Genomic DNA, 12817 nt, shown 5'->3' on the forward strand with positions numbered 1-12817 from the left:
CGGGGGAAAGAATGACTTTGTGTTTCTCATTAACTGATTGCAGTGGGTTGGGAGATCCGCGTTGGCATAAATTACTCCGGACTGCCTCGGCGAGGATTCCAAAAGGAGCCGAAGTCCTTAACTTCCCATCGCCAGACGAAGAAAACCATGAGGCCAGGGGGCGGGGGGTAGGGAGTGGAGGTTCTTTTCTCTCGTTACCTACAGAGTTATTTTTGTGGCGCATTTTTCTCCAGGGACCCTCGGCGATTAGTCGTCATCACGCTAAAAACACACGGAAATAGTCACGTTCATTTTTAGCAATAATTCGAAAAGTTTTCTTTTTATATCTTTCCTTTGGTGAAAGAAAGTACTGTGCTATGCAAATTCATAATTATTCACTCTTAAATTTATTTCAAATAGTGTCAATATTATGATTTGGTGCATTATTTTTCTGCAACAAGGAGTTTTCTCAGGTCGTCCACCGGGTCAGAATGTGCATTTGGGTCAAATTTTCGATCCTCAGCTCGGGGAAGATTTGTCAAGCGAAATGATTGATCATGTTCTTGCCTCTCTCGTGATGTGAGTCTCATCTCGTCTTCAAAATAATCCTCCAGTTGAGGATGGAAACGTTGCTTTGGCCTTTCTGGTCGTCCTAATCCGGTGGAGAACACGATAAAACTTCTTGAAGTAGTAATATTACATTATTCTATCTGTTCTATCTAATCTAATCTCTCTTTCATTTTTGACACTTGCAGCAGCATTATTCTTATCCCCATTAACAACAACTTAACTTGTCATAATATGGTCCAGATGGAAAAGGAAAATATTCCACAGTGGGTAGGGAGATCCACGCTGGCATTAAAAAAACTCAGCACTACCTCGGCGTGGATTCCAAATGGAGCCGAAGTACTTTCTTTCAGAACATTCGACGATAAGACAACATTTCGCTAAAACACGGAAATAGTCTCACTGATATTTAATGCGAATCAAAAATTTTCCTCATTTTATCCTTCCCTCAGCAAAAGCAAGCACTGATGTTCCGCAAATGCTAACAGAATTCATTGCTGTGTACTCTATCATATACTGTAAGTAGTAGTAATATTACATTATTCAATCCTCGGTAATAGCATCATACACTTATGGAATTTTTATGTTAAGCCATGCACAAGACAACTTAATTTTACAAGTTATGACCGAGACGTAAAAGAGAGGTATTTCACCAATCACAGCATAGACCGCGCATCAATCAATGTTAATCATGCGATAAAGCTATTTTATTACCCTACCTATATGTTAATGATTCTCGATAGACAATGATATCTTCTTTTCTTAAGGCTAAAGTCTAGAGAATCTCAACTAGAGGCTACACTAAATCAAGTTACGCTGCTAAAAGTTGTTGTGAATGAGAAGACGCTATTTTCTATTTTTTAATTCCATAGTTAGGCGAAGTGTAGTTGTTGTGAACAAAGATTTAATTACTGTCGAATTTTTAATAGAATTCTTTATTGCGTTGCTAAATTATAAATTATATATTGATAGGTTTAAATGTTTCCTCGTGTGTTCTAAACTATGCCCTAATTCTTTCTTATGTCTTCAAAATCTATGTATTGAGGAAGAATAAATTGCCACTGTGCTACAAATAATACTCTCTGGTAATTGCTGGAGCCTATATCTGTCAGTTCACCAATTAAATTTAACTCATTTTTTTTTACTTTAATTTAAGTTTTTATTTGGGTTTCTATAAAAATTCAGCTCTTTTTCTCACAGAAAAGCATTTAATTTGTGTATTCATTACGAGGGAATTTCTCATCGGATGATGATACTGATTTCAGCAACCACACCAGTGAACCAGATTCGTGATGGAACTCCGTTTTCTCCACGCATTCATTAGCATAAATCACAGCATTGCGTGGAGTTTCTGCTCGCTGTTTGGACATGGCCGTAGTTGTGTTACTCTGAACTTATCGAGTGAGTATGACTTCTTGTATTAGATATTTTAATTTTTTACGACAATTTTCCTAAGCTAGAGAACTGTGTTCTGGAAATATATCACGCCTTGAAGAGGTAATTCTATTCTCCTAACCTTAGACAGTTACATAAATTGCTCGGGAAGCGGTATATCACTTGCTGCCTTCCACACCTCGTCTATTTATACCGCCTAATAATACGTGTGATTGGGATGTTAAGACACCAGCCGTTAAGGAGTTTCTCCAGCAAAGTTCCGCCTAGCATTTATTAAAGTACTTGTACTTTATTGTTCTAGTGAAATACGAATTCTTATACCGATCTCTTCGACAAAATATCTCTTAACAAACCGCTTCTGGTGGACATGAGAATAGAGTGGGGTTCTAATACGATGTTCTGAAAGATGCCCTTTATTAATAACTCAACCAATATAAGTCCAGAGCGCAGCCTCTGAGTCTCTAGCGGCTCCCGGCCTACTTCGTTTTATATCTGTGTTACGCTTTCTGTACGCCCGTAGCATCTCCTTTTTCCCAGTGTACTAAGCACAGTGTTTTTATTACGCACACGCAAAATATTCTTTGTATGACATTGGTTACAAAGAGAAAATTTGAATGATCGGCGGCTAGAAGGGCACGCTGGAAGCGAGAATAAATTTGGTGCCGCACCGATGATGAAGGGAAGCGTACCAGCTTGATTGGTAGCGATGATTCAAGGTTTCCAACATGCTGATGTACATTGATTCCTGCAAGTAGGTCTCAATTGGCGTATGGTGGAAGGTGTCTGGATATCAGCTGTTTATCTGGTAGAGAATTGTATTTTTTTAGAAATAGATGCGAGAAGCGAATCTTTTGACTTCTTTTTTTCTAGAATTAATCATAGTCCTTTTTTGTTCGGGGTAAAAACGAATCTTCACCCATCAGTTACGCAAAATATCTCTCTATTTTATCGCTCCTGTGGGACCTGAAATATAGTGAGACTCTAGTATGCTTTTTTCCTTGTCTCCCAGCAAAGTATCCGTTCTTAACATTTCAAGCAATCTAAAGCCTAGCACATAGCCTCCGAGTTCCATCAGGCTTCCAGCGTAATTCGTGAAAAAGCGTTGATGACCTTCCTGATCACTTGTAGCAGATATTGAGAAACGGCGAAGCTTTCATCTGTGTTTTATCCAGTCCCCTGATCAAGTCTTTCCTCTGATCAAGTCTTTCCTCACCACCTATTAGAAGGTGCTACCTGATGAGTGAAAAGTTCTCTTTCATTTATCCATCTAAGAACCATCACTCAAGACGCTTTAAGAATCCTTGCTTTTATGTAGCTAAGAATGTAGCATGTCAACTCTGAGCCACAAGGTATTCAGAGGGACCCATAAAATTGTTGGTATTATTTTAAAATCAATCTAATCCTTAACCATAAACTAACGATTTCAGTGACTATACCATGATAGACTATTGAGTTTACAGAGAAGGAGAATCAGCGTCTCAAATAATGAGTACAAGTTAACATTGTGACCAATTAGATTTGCGCCTGAGATCATACGGAGTGCGGCAACAGGGTTGCGAATGGTGGATCAATCTATGGATAACGAGGTTGGAAGTCGTGGGCAGAAAGGGATGGCATTCCGAGGTGGTTGACCCGAGTGGCCACACTTAGCCCCAAATCCATGAATTTCGGAGTAGTATTGTCGGACTGATGTTGGGTCAAGTATTTTGTGATATTCAAGCTTTTTATGTACTGAGTCAAGGGCAAATCCAGGATTTTTTCCGTGGGGGCACAAAGATTTGACAGGCAAACAGTCTTCTCATATTTCAGATTAAGCAACTTACAACAATGTCTGTAAGAAATGTTCTTTTTATTTTGATATAAATTTTATTAATATGAAAATATTAATAAATTACAGATATATTAATGACAGTTTTAGATCCCCTTTCCCACTTAGTTGATGCTTTTTTTCTAGCGCTGTCTAGTGAATGACCAATGACCGGCAAATCTATCTTCTTGACTTGGGCTCTAGGCTTGAATGACAACCTCCGCAGTACACAATGCAAAACGAACTTTATGATAACAAGACCGTATTAAAAATCTTGTCTATTTTTTAAGCGCCTGGGAGAGGGACACGTGCCTAGATCCGCCTATGCGGTGGCGCAGCGAGGGGGATTTGGGGGAAACCCCCCCCCCCCAGAGCTTAGAGAAATTTTTAACTTTAATTGATTTTACTTAATTGGATAAACATTGAATATAGAATAGAGTAAGGATTAATAAGATATCCCTCAGAAAGCCTTAAAACTCACCATTTTGAACCTTTTATCTTCAAAAATTTCTTGGGGAGGGCAATCGCACCTCCCGCTCACCCTGGCTGGTATTACATATCCCCCAAACCCCCCAAGTTTTAGCTGTGCCTGAATTCCCCCATAGCCTTAATTCCCAGCTGCGCGCCTGCACCTATGTACTGAGTATTCCTTTATTGCACGGGTATTCTTCCTTTTCTTTCAACCGAAGCTAAGGGCCCGCACATTCTCTTTCGCATTTCCTTTTCTCGCCTCCTCCACTTTCAGACCGCGATTGTGGCCGCTGAATCTCAGCCCTCTTCCTCCAAACGTCTCGGCCCTTATCTCCCCATTTAAAAATTTGCGTCTCGAACGCTCTTTATTTATTCCGCTCCGACCCCCTTTTTATCGCGCGGCCCTAGACCTCGCTTGTTTTATTTATTCGCCTTCCTGTCGTCCTCTCAGGCGCCACCGGTACACTCCTTCCTCTGCCCTGCCACCCTTTCTCAACATCCTCCCCAAGCGTTGGCTGCGGAGGGAAGGAAGGGACTAGAAAATAAAACAAGGACAAAATAAGATCTTTTTTTCGTCTTATCGTTCGATCTTCCTCCTCCCACGAGACTCTTAAGAGTGCGGGGACTTTAATTGAAATGTCTCATCTTCCATTTGCATGCGAGAAACTATATAATCAGCCTCTCTTGTTCTACAAGTGTCGCGTGTCACAGGTTTTATTTTATCCCATAGTTTCCCAGGCGTATTTTCCCACGAATTTATCCAATTTATTACACTTCATTTTTCGCAACTATTTTCTCCCCGTTTACAGCAATTACTTTGTGTAATTTTTAAATATTATGTGTGCTGTTCAGATTTCAGCACGCTTTCATCATAATTCGTGTTTAAACTTTGCAATGATTCCTATTCACGCACAGCAGATTCTGAAAAAATAGCGAAGTTATCATTTGGGTTTTTAATCTGATCCTCGGATCAAATCTTCCTGCCCCAACTTCTTACTGCGTAATCGATGCCTTCTTACTGCCTGACGAGTGAAACTGATAGCCTCTCTTCCACTATTTCATTCTGAAAGCATCATCACTCGACACCCTTGCAAATCCTTGCTTCTTTATAGATAAAAATATTGCACGCCAAATCTGAACCACCTCGTGCCATACTTAGAAAAAATCGTTGGATATCGGAGTGCTACCGTCGGATTTGTAAATATTACGTGAGCTTACAAAATTTTGCAAATTCTCTTATGTGTGTATGCGTGTAAAATACGTAATATGAATAGCTAGTAATCAAGGAATAAGTAATATACGATTGAGTTTTATAGCGGCAAAAAATTATTGGGAATAATAGTTTTAATGGGAGCCATTAGGTAGTAAATGGCTCAAACTTTGAAAATAGAAATGCACTGTCGGAAAATTGGCACTTAAAATGCATTATTGAATGATTTTTAGCCGTTATGCAGCTATATAATTTTAAGAAAAAATCAAACAGAATATTAAGAACCAAATAGTAAAAAACCATTATAGATGAAGTACTGTCAAGAGATTCAGATGGCAGCTATTAAAGATGCTGATACAGTTTTATTTATGACATTTAAAAATATGTTATAATGACTCAAATATGCTATATTTTTATTTAACTGTATTGTTAAAGAATGTCTTAGGCCTATTGAGGACCAAGAATGACCATCCTTATATCAAAAAATGTGTGACATATCTGATTTTTATAGCGTCACTAGGTATTGATTTTGCACTTTTTCATCTGATTGCTTCCTGCAAGGTGGGAAAGGACTTTTTTATAATCTACGAGGCTATGATGAGCTAATACGGAGTTTACTGAAGTGTCGCTTTTAATACTAGCAACGTTGAATGTCATGCAATATAGAATTAAACCAGTTGGCAAGAAGTCATTTCCGGTCACAATCGTTTTGGGTGACAATACCTCCTCTTGCAATGTGAATTCTTGATGGCCACATCACGCCTGATAGGAACTTCTCCTTTTGCCATGAATATGATGGGGACGCAGTATCTCATAATTAACGGAGTAAATATTGTCCTTCTTATTGATAGTTGACATCATCGCTGGTATTTTAAAGTGGTATATGGACTATAAATGATCATTTGATAATGATCACTTGTTAAGCGAATGAGAGAAGTCGGTAAAATGAAAACAAGTAGGTAATATTGTTGTAAATTAGCTATCTTAAAATGTTTACCGTTTACCTTAATCCCCGCTCCAGAGTCGCATAAAAGAACGCACATTTATGCCTCTTGCTTAGACCCAATGCTATTTACTTAGAGCCCTAGTATTGCAGACGACTCAATGACACTTTCCAACAACCGTACTACCGTGCTACGAACGTCAACACCAACTTTCTCCCCGAATTTGGACTAAACTAATAGACAAGAAAAACTCTCTGGTTGAAATTCTTTTTAATATTTCGTCCTCTTAAAATTTTAAATGCCAATGACCAAATTGTGTATGCTACTGCTTATTTTACCAATGATATAATCGAGTCACGGACAGCTTGAACTATTTCTCTTCGAAATTGAAACTAAATCGTGTGGCAATAGTTCTTTGGTACAGCTTCTTCAAGAAAAAAATGAAAGTGATAGACCCTACAAGAAACCCATTCACTATTGCCTCGTTCAATTATGTATCTCAATCTATTTTTAAACTTGAATTTCTCAAGAAATTCAAACAATTTTTCAACAATCTTTGATGTAAACGAACTTTTGTTCATATGGAAACAAGACATGAAGAATTTGACTTTTCAAAAATTACATTTTAAATTGCTTACCACTTTCTCATCTTTTCGTTTTTTCTCCTTCTTCTTCTATTCCCCTTTCCCCTTATGATGATTTGTTTTTATCTTCCTTCTAATGATCGCAGCGCTACCATTGGATTTTGGAGGCCATTTTTTGAACTAATGCCGATGCTCGATTTTTAATGAATGGCAGGATTGAAAAAAATAGTGCCTCGGCAATTTTTCCTATGGTTTCGGACGGTTTTAAAGACGGCTATATGACTTTTTGTCGTATCTCGTCTCGTTCACCGCAAACATTTATATGAGTGATTGAGTGTTCAGAAGTGGGATTTATGGGCCTCGTTCGAAGCTCAAATTCTACATCGTTCAAAAATGAATTTCGTCTTCCACCGGTATTAGTACTTTGAACAACATCAAGATTCCTACTAGTCATTTTCGCACCGAGATTTACATGCATTCCGCCAGGTACTCCAAAGGTAATATCTTTGGTGTCGTCGGAAGCATCCATAGGCTGTCTGTCCGAGTCCCTCCCCTTACTCATCCGTCTGCCCACGTCTCCCAATCTTCTCCCATCACTCTCCCTCCCCCCCCCACCCTCTTCCTTCCCCCTTCTCCTTTGTATTCCGCATGCCCCTCAAAAAACCACCCCCCACCTCTCATTTATCACTCTTTTTATCTAACGACCCAGCAGCGCTCTGTTCTCCGGGATGTCAGTCCCAGGGAAGAGCCCTTGATTTTCATTTGTTTTTTCTTCTTTCCGTCCCTGTTTTGTTTTTTCTCTTGCCTCCATACACACCATCCTTCCACCCTCTGTACCTTGTACCAACCCTGAGTTTGCTCGCCATTTTGTATGAGTGGGCCGAGGGAGAGAGAAAGATTTGGGGAAGCACCGAAAAATATATTCGGTCCCTCCGGCCGCTGCCTAGTATCTCTTTTGTTTTTAAGCGATTTGTCTACAAGTACCATTTTCCTCCGCTGGGAAGCACTCCGATTAACTTATCGCGATGTTTCCGCGAGCTTGGTTTTAATATTTAAAAGTGATAAATCGCCCTTTTCCGTCAGGATTGCATCTTTTGTGTGCCCGGGTTATTCTTTTGTTTTTTTGTGCCCCCCTCAACGTCCAGAATCTCGGGAGAGCAGACGCGAGGAGAATGGTGCTGTTAGCTGGAGCTGAAAGGAAGCAAGGTGCACGACCATTGCGCGGAATTTAATTCTGATATTTCAAAATCTCTCGAGAGGTGGAGGTCACGGAGTTTCTTTGAGGGCCCACATGCGGTTACTCCATTCTGATGGTTTTTTTGATTGCATTTCCTTACAAAGAGTACATCTCGTTGGATATCCATTTCATGAAAATATCTAAAGACAAATACCTATACTATTCCTTGAGAAGCCTATCTAGACTATTCCATTGAAAAAATAGGAGGCAAGGTGTTAGATAGAGTTACAGGTATTATAAATCAAATATATGAAATAGGGAATCGGCGTGAAGAACAATAAAAAACAGTGGCGCGAAGAAAAATAAAAAAAAATTCTAAAGAATGTTCAATTATAAAACTATGACTTTGATATGGCATAATATCAAAATAATCTCACGAATTGTATCAAGAAGGGTTGACAAGAAGAATTGAGAAAATTACCATATTGGTTGTAGAAAAGTGAAGCGAACAAGAGATGCAAATGGATTCTCTGGAGTATTTGCAGGAAGGTTATTTGAAATTAACAGATCATTGCATATTTTTTTGGGGGAAAAGTGTTTTTCCATGGTCAATGTAGTATGATGATGGAAATATTGAAAATTATTAAAACTGATCGGAAAGATTGTTCTTAATAAATGAGCTTTTCGTTGGATCGACAGTTATAGTGAAATTAGATGATATGGAAGCAGATGGAATGAAGATTGAGAGAGGAGCTAGACCATACTGCTGCTTGTCATTAGTTTTGTTCAACCTTTACGCAGAATAGGCAATGGAAATGACTTTAAATAATGAATGAGGAGTAAAGATGGGAGTGTGAAAGTAAGAGATATGCCTGCGATAAAGGAATTGCAGCAGAGACAGAAAACAGCTAGCGAAAAACATCGACATCGTAGGTATGGCTGGAAAATTATACGGAAAGAAAATAAACGATATTGAAACAAAGATTTTGATGATCGGGAAGGATGAAAGCATCATCGTGAAAAGTCAGGGAACAGAACGAGTGGAATCTTTTAGATACCTTGGTAGCCTGACAAATATAGATGGAAACTTTACTCAGGAAATAATAAGTAGATCACCCACGGGAGAGAATGCCTTTGATAGAATAAAAGCCCTATTCACTGCCTTTAAAATACCAGTCACCCTAAGGAACAAACAACTGTTAAATTCTTCGAATGGAGCGCGTTCCTCAATGGATCGGACACTTGTACCAGTAGAAAAAAATGAATTATCTGGAGAGTTTTCAAATGTGGTTATGGTGAAGAGTGAAGTGGACAGAAAAGATGGGGAATGCTTAAGATTTAGAATGGAATAACGAAAAAACATTAATCACGCTTTAGATAAAAATAATAAAAAGGAGATATGGAAACTGGTCGGAGTAAATCATTCTGTTTGACTGCCTCTTCGGTGTAATGATATAAGGAAAAGTGTAAAGAAATCGCGCCTAAGGAAGAAGAAAATTTTATATTTACGAATTTGAGGGAAAATAGGACTTAACAAGAGATAAAAATTCTGGCGCAAAAAAAAAGAATCAAAACTGATGTTTTGGATGAGTTCAGTAATACCTGTCTTAGTACAGATATGCGTAGGTGATGACCTAAAAGAAAGGGTGGATTGGATAGAGATCACTACACTTTATTTTTAACACAAAAGTGGTAATTTCATCATTTCTAACGGTATACTTTTACAATAAGGCACACATTTAAAATTTCTTACAGCCTTTCAAAATCTTTTGCCGACGCATATTATTTTTTTCGTATTTTCCCTGTTATATTCGTGTGAATATTTTAGCATGCTGAAATTGAGCTAATATTTAAAGGATAACAAATGTATTGTTGTCCTCTTTCCATGAATATTAGATGCTTCCTGTGGGAAAACATAACAGAGTGACTCTACGCAGGGAGGTAAAAAGTTAAAACTGGCCTCCCAAGGGACATAAGTTCAAATCGATGAAGTTTGGTCCCTAGATGAGGAAATTGCCATTCGTAATAAATTCAACGCCCGCGTGTATTTATCAAAAACTGATTCATCATTTTTTTTAAACACATTTACTCCACCCTGTCTCTCAGAAGCTAAAAATTTGTTCAAGTCCACATTCAAATAATTACTTGGAGAAGAACCCCACCAATTTCCGCACTTGGGATTCTGAACCCATTTCAAACTATTTCATTGGGCAAGGACTTCAAAATCTTTAATGACTGATACAAAATTTATTATTATTTCAGAAAATTTGATCAAGCGTACAAAAGTAATAAATTCCATTCATTCAACATTGGCACACTCCTAAGACGCTGTTTTTAGCATGACGTTTTCATGGAACGCGCACCTTTATTTTCATATTTTAGGGCTGTCGTTCTTAAACAATTTCAAAATTAGTGATATTGCGCCATGTTTTTGTTTTTACTCAGTCAAAGCTCTAGATTAATTGCTTCAAACAATTATGATCGCACATTTTCGTCCAACCATTAATTATTTAATGTCCTAAAAAATCCGGACTATTAAATAAAATATCGAAAACGCCGTATCCCTAGTAACCGAAAACTGTATACAAAGTAATTTTTGCGTTGACATAGCACAGGAACTTAGGAGTTGCGACCCCATGATTTTGGACAAAAAATACTTTATATTGTCTCCCTAACCACCTGAAGTATTGCATATTCATCCTGAAACACCTTAATGTAAATATTTTTATGATAACAGGATTTAATGATGTAATTTTTAAATGAAATACATGTATGGTACGATTAATCCCATCTAACCCACAACTGCTTCTGGGATAATTTCAATTTCTAGGCTCATGATTTAAAAAAAAGTGATAATTTTCTGCTCAATCGTAATTGTGGCAGCTACATAATTCACCATTAAACTTCACAGCACAAAAGAACATATAGTTTAAATCTTTCCTGGATAGAGCTGAAAATGTATACATTTTTGATGTAACTTAGAAGCAACGTTTGGATAAAATGGGTTATAAAGGGAAAACCGCGAAGGGAAGGGTTGCTTCTTGTTTATTCTGCCTCGCAATGGCGTAAGGTTTGCGCAGCGGGTATTCCGCGGCGCGGTTGTGACGCAATGCCTGCCCCTGGCACCGCCAACCCTTGCACTCTCGTCATCCCCCCCTGCACCTCTCGCAAACTGCGATTTTTCGACGCCAGTCGCCGGAAAGCTCCAGCCCGCGGAAACGAACCATATCGACAACGGTCGTCACGCATCAGTCACCCATTTGAGCCTGACCTCTTTCATACCGCCGCGCTCATTAGATTAGTCCCCCACCGTCGAACACTGTATGCGACAACGGCAAAGTCCCCCCTGCCGAACTCTAAAGTCCCGTTTCGCTTCCCTGGATAAAGTTACCATGAATATTAGCATGGCTTTGTCTCCGACTAGTAAGTTTTATAGGGATGTAGTGATCGCTAGGCGGAACTATTAGCGATACACAGGTAGGCATGCGATGCAATATGATTTAAGGAGTTTAGTTAAGACATTTTTTAGGAGTAGGTAGTTTGGAGGAGTCAGGTTTCAGTCTCAGCTGAATGGATGACTCACGGAGGAGGAAGAAGGAAAAGTACTTACTTTCATCATATTTAGCGATAATTTCGGCGGAAAAGAAAGTAACTTTCCTGCCATGATTAAGATTTCGTGTGTTTTCATATGAAGAAATCAGGGAATCTTAGTAGTGAAATGTTACCATCGTAACATTGATATTAATGTATTTTATGATGAATGCTGTTATTAGGTTATGGAGATACTTGAATACCATAAATATTTATATACGTATTCAACATATGTATACATGTAATGCATATATTCTTGGTGAATTATTGACATAGTTGCATTTTTTACGCACTTAACCCGCTGAAGTTTTCAAAGATAAGATCATAAGCATAGAGCAATTTTGAGACTACTTTACTATTCATTTATAAAACAAATTTGAGCAAATACTATTAGCCTTAGGTGATTCACTTTTCCTGCTTTGGCATTATTTGCTTTGGGAAATTTGATGATCAAATTTTATCCCACTATTCATTGCATGTTTTTTTCAATACTGATGTCCGTATTTTGCTGTATATAATTCCTAATAATAGTTCCCACATCCAAACGTGTGTAATTTCAAAAACTCCCACGCATTTTTGGCATATGACATCCCACATTATACATTTCATTCGTGTAAAATGTCGCCCATTTCAATTAAAAAGTCAGCAAGGCAAAATAATTTTCAGGTAAATGATTTTGCTCTGGCTAACGTCAGGCAATGCCAAAATACTCCGTTTTTGTATTACTAAACATAAGGATCGGTAATTGTATTCATCCTTGTCAAATACTGGCAATTTCGCATTAATGGTACTTGGGTCATACGTTTGATGGCAAAAAGTAACTTATCATATGGCTAGCATATTTTCCGGAGCAAAAATTCAAAGAATTCCCTTAATCAGAATCCAATCTGTAGTACCTTTGACTTTTTTTTAGTCAGTGCGCAGACCACTTGATAATCGAGATATTTCTTATGTATCTCATTTCCCTTACAACTTTACGACTTCTCAATTAAATATCCGGAAAAATGTATTAGTTTGCGCTGTAACCTGGAAAGCTAGACATTTCATTGGATTTATTTCCTGTATGGAATAATTTTTCTCTCTTAATAGCTC

General features: G+C 38.2%; 1 long non-coding RNA gene across 1 annotated transcript in view; it reads left to right on the top strand.

Moving 5' to 3' along the window:
• Window positions 1-1816: 1816 nt before the first annotated feature.
• The window catches only part of LOC124162955, an 89999-nt gene continuing 78998 nt past the window's right edge, over window positions 1817-12817 (top strand). The window contains exon 1 of the long non-coding RNA XR_006865712.1: window positions 1817-1947. This is a non-coding gene — a long non-coding RNA (uncharacterized LOC124162955). The remainder of the gene's footprint in view (window positions 1948-12817) is intronic.

The sequence above is a fragment of the Ischnura elegans genome, chromosome 7 (genome assembly GCF_921293095.1).
Source record: "Ischnura elegans chromosome 7, ioIscEleg1.1, whole genome shotgun sequence".
Classification (NCBI taxonomy): Eukaryota; Metazoa; Arthropoda; class Insecta; order Odonata; family Coenagrionidae; genus Ischnura; species Ischnura elegans.